The sequence below is a fragment of the Triticum aestivum genome, chromosome 3D, assembly GCF_018294505.1.
Source record: "Triticum aestivum cultivar Chinese Spring chromosome 3D, IWGSC CS RefSeq v2.1, whole genome shotgun sequence".
NCBI classification, from domain to species: Eukaryota; Viridiplantae; Streptophyta; class Magnoliopsida; order Poales; family Poaceae; genus Triticum; species Triticum aestivum.
Genome location: NC_057802.1, coordinates 521,211,423 through 521,216,491, shown reverse-complemented (window position 1 = coordinate 521,216,491; position 5,069 = coordinate 521,211,423).

Sequence of the window (5,069 nt, the reverse complement as noted above, 5' to 3'; positions counted from 1 at the left end):
CGACTCCAACTCTAACTGACCGCATCGCCCTCCTTCCTTGGCCACGCGCACTGCCGAGGGTCTTCCTCGTCAAGCTCTCCATCGGCGCATTCCCCGTTGCTTCCTTTTTGCCTTCACCTGCCGCACCTGGGAGGAAAGGGGCAAGAACGGAGATCACGGGGCGCTTATCTTTCTTTTAAATTGTAGGCACTTGCCAAATCTTGATTTCTAGATAATTTAATATCTCGGGCCCATGCTTGTGTCCTGTAACCTCTGTTCTTGTATCAGCATGTTAACGAAAAAAACTAGCCTTATCGGGAACCCGTGCATGCGTACGTTCGTGTAGAGGCGAAACGCCTCCTTAATGTAAATAAACGAGTCCTCCCGGCAAGCTGCCCTACCGGTGCCCTTTGCACCTGCCGGAGAATCATATCTGCCGGGTTACAGACAAGGGTCCAACCGCCGTCCACCTCCTTTTAGCAAGGGCTACTACGACCGCTCCGACCGAAGCAGCGTTCGGGCCGGAAATGGGAGCACCTGAGTTTTTAAAGAAGAGTGGCGAGGTTTTCTAATGCACAAGTCATAGGTTGCAAACACGAATGGGAAAGAGGTAAACTTTATCTGTTTGGTTTGCCGTGCCGGGCGGTCTTCTCAACTTCTTGCCGGAGCCGGGTCCTTGGCGGGATCGCGCGTCCTTGCCGTGGCTGGAAAGAAGAGAGGGCAAGAGCATGGAACCTCGGTGGTCCACTAACATTTATTGGAATCAAAAAGCAGTACAGTACCCTGGACATGCATGCTTGTCCAGGGTAACTATACATACTAAGGGATTCCTTTCCTTGACTGCGCATAGGGTCTGCGCCTGGCTCTGTACATAGGGTTACATGCCTTGCCGGCAAGGCTAGTACAAAATGGTGGTTGCCGGGGCTCCCAGCAACCGCGCCTTAGGGGTAAAACTTGCAAAGATGTTCGATATTCCAGGAATTGCTCATCGGAATGCCATCTTCGGTCTCCAGGCAGACTGCGCCGGGCCTCGTGACTCGTATTACCCAATAAGGGCCTTCCCACTTCGGCGTCAACTTGTTTGAATTCTTGGCGGATTAAATTCACGAAGAACAAGGTCGCCTTCCTCAAGGCTTTGGGTGTGAACCTTGCGGCTATGATAGCGGCGCAAGGCTTGCTGGTAGCGAGCGGCTCGCACAGCAGCCCGAAGACGATCTTTCTCAAGGAGCGTCACATCCTCTTGGCGCAAGTGCTCTTGCTCAAGCTCATCATAAGAGAGCACTCGAGGTGACCCGTATATGAGGTCCAAGGGGAGAACTGCTTCTGCCCTGTATACCAGGGCAAAGGGTGTCTGGCCAGTAGCTCGATTTGGTGTCGTCCTGATTGACCAAAGAACCGTTGGCAACTCATCAATCCAGCGCCTTCCGCACTTGTGCAGCTTGTCGAAAGTCCTGGTCTTGAGGCCCCGCAACACTTCTGCATTTGCCCTTTCAGCCTGGCCGTTACTTCTGGGATGGGCAACAGACGCAAAACAGACCTTGCTGCCGAGGTCTTGGATGTACTGCATGAAGGCGCGACTCGTGAACTGCGTGCCGTTGTTGGTGATGACTCTGTTAGGCACACCAAAACGGCAGACTAGCCCCTTGAAGAACTTGACGGCCGACTGTGCTGTCACCTTTCTCACTGGTTCAACTTCCGGCCACTTTGTGAACTTGTCGATCGCGACGTACAAGTACTCAAAGCCCCCGACAGCGCGGGGAAAGGGGCCCAGTATGTCGAGCCCACAGACCGAAAATGGCCGGGAAAGAGGGATTGTCTGAAGAGCTTGGGCTGGTTGATGAAGCTTCTTTGAATGGAACTGGCACGCTTCACACTTGGTTACTAGGGCAGTTGCATCCTGGAGAGCGGTGGGCCAGAAGAAGCCTTGCCGGAAAGCCTTGCCGGCAAGGGCTCTCGACCCTATGTGGGAGCCACACATGCCTCCATGTATCTTTGCCAACGGCCTCAGTCCGTCTTCCCGAGGAATGCACTTCAACTTCACGCCGTTCGATCTTCTTATGTATAGGGCATCATCCACGAACTTGTACATGCTGGACCGACGGGCTACTTTCTCTGCTTCTTCTTGTTCCTCAGGGAGCTCCCCTATTTGGAGAAAACGGACGGTGTGCTGTGCCCATGCCGTAAGGGCAGCTGCCTCTACGGTCAGAGCTTGAGGCTCTGTCGGGGGTTGCTGCTCTCCGGCAAGCTTGGGGCACCCGGCAACGTCCTTGCCGGCAGCTCCTGGGAGCTCGGCGGGAAAGTACTTGCAGGGACCCGCCTTCCTTTGTTTGTTCTGCCCTGTCGATGGCTCAACGGATGGTTGAGTTAATTGAAGAACAAAGGTACCTGGTTCCACAGGCAACTTGAGGGCAGCGCGTTTTGACAGGTAGTCGGCAATGCTGTTCTCCTCCCGAGGAACATGCTTTGCTTGCAGCCCATCAAAACGCTCTTCCAACTTCCTCACTTCATCCACATAGGCTTCCATCAACGGGCTCTGGTAATCCTTCTTAACTTGCTTGACGACGAGCTGCGAATCACCTCTGATGATGAGCTTCCTGATTCCAAGGTCTGCCGCGATCCTAAGACCGGCAAGCAATCCCTCGTACTCTGCCGTGTTGTTCATTGATTTTTCCCGGGGAAAGTGCAGCTGGACTACATACTTGAGGCGCTCCCCGGTGGGTGCGACGAGTAGTACGCCGGCACCAGCACCTTGCAGTGAGAAAGCTCCATCAAAGTACATAATCCACTCCCGGCTCTTCTCCTTGGTCTCCTGAATCTCTTCGTCGGGCGTTGCGGTCCATTCTGCTATGAACTCTGCCAAGGCTCGGCTCTTGATTGTCGAAGTACTTTCAAACTTGAGGCCAAAGCTTGACAATTCCAAGTCACACTCCACAATCCTCCCGGTTGCATCCGGGTTGTGCAAGATTCGTTGCAACGGGAGGCGGGTGACGACGGTGATCTCGTGTGCTTGGAAATAGTGGCGCAGCTTTCTGATGTCTACTACGCAACCTTCTTCTTGTAGACGTTGTTGGGCCTCCAAGTGCAGAGGTTTGTAGGACAGTAGCAAATTTCCCTCAAGTGGATGACCTAAGGTTTATCAATCCGTGGGAGGTGTAAGATGAAGATGGTCTCTCTCAAGCAACCCTGCAACCAAATAACAAAGAGTTTCTTGTGTCCCCAACACACCCAATACAATGGTAAATTGTATAGGTGCTCGGCGAAGAGATGGTGATACAAGTGCAATATGGATGGTAGATATAGGTTTTTGTAATCTGAAAATATAAAAACAGCAAGGTAACTAAGGATAAAAGTGAGCGTAAACGGTATTGCAATGCTAGGAAACAAGGCCTAGGGTTCATACTTTCACTAGTGCAAGTTCTCTCAAGAATAATAACATAATTAGATCATATAACAATCCCTCAACATGCAACAAAGAGTCACTCCAAAGTCACTAATAGCGGAGAACAAACGAAGAGATTATGGTAGGGTACGAAACCACCTCAAAGTTATCCTTTCTGATCGATCTATTCAAGAGTCCGTAGTAAAATAACACGAAGCTATTCTTTCCGTTCGATCTATCATAGAGTACGTACTACAATAAACCTTAAGACACAAATCAACCAAAACCCTAATGTCACCTAGATACTCCAATGTCACCTCAAGTATCCGTGGGTATGATCATACGATATGCATCACACAATCTCAGATTCATATATTCAACCAACACAAAAGTACTTCAAAGAGTACCCCAAAGTTTCTACCGGAGATTCAAGACGAAAATGTGTGCCAACCCCTATGCATAAGTTCACGAGCGGAACCCGCAAGTTGATCACCAAAACATACATCAAGTGAATCACGTGATATCCCATTGTCACCACAGATATGCACATGCAAGACATACATCAAGTGTTCTCAAATCCTTAAAGACTCAATCCGATAAGATAAATTCAAAGGGAAAACTCAATCCATTACAAGAGAGTAGAGGGGGAGAAACATCATAAGATCCAACTATAATAGCAAAGCTCGCGATACATCAAGATCGTATCGCCTCAAGAACACGAGAGAGAGAGAGAGATCAAACACATAGCTACTGGTACATACCCTCAGCCCCGAGGGCGAACTACTCCCTCCTCCTCATGGAGAGCACCGGGATGATGGAGATGGCCACCGGTGAGGGTTTCCCCCTCCGGCAGGGTGCCGGAACAGGGTCCCGATTGGTTTTTGTTGGCTACAGAGGCTTGCGGTGGCTGAACTCCCGATCTATTCTGTTCCCCGATGTTTTTAGGGTATATGGATATATATAGGCGAAAGAAGTCGGTCAGGGGAGCCACGAGGGGCCCACGAGGGTGGGGGGCGTGCCCAGGGGGGCAGGCGCGCCTCCCTGCCTCGTGGCCACCTTGTTGCTTCCCTGACGTACACTCCAACTCTCTTGGATTGCTTCCGTTCCAAAAATAACTCTCCCGAAGGTTTCATTCCGTTTGGACTCCGTTTGATATCCCTTTTCTTCGAAACACTGAAATAGGCAAGAAAACAACAATTTGGGTTGGGCCTCCGGTTAATAGGTTAGTCCCAAAAATAATATAAAAGTGTATAATAAAGCCCATGAACATCCAAAACAGAATATATAATAGCATGGAACAATCAAAAATTATAGATACGTTGGAGACGTATCACTTTCTCGAGGCCATGAGGAGGCCGAAAAGTAGTTTCTGCATACCAGAATATCTTGATCTAGCCCACTGCAGGAGGGAACTGACAAAATAGACCGCGTGCTGCACCACCTTCTTCTTCTGTTCCGTTTCACCCATCTGCGCAAACTCTGTCTTGCCGGGACCGGGCCTTGCCGGAGGTTCTGCCTTGCCGGCGTTAGGTTCTGCTGGGGAGGACTCCGTCCCATCATCCGACGGCTCCATTGCTACTGCTGCTTCTTCCCCAAGTTCCCTCTGCGCCACCAGCGCAACACTGACCACTTGATTTGTTGCCGCTAAGTATAGCAACAACGACTCTTGTGGTTTAGGTGCGACTAGTATTGGCGTGGAGGAGAGGTACCT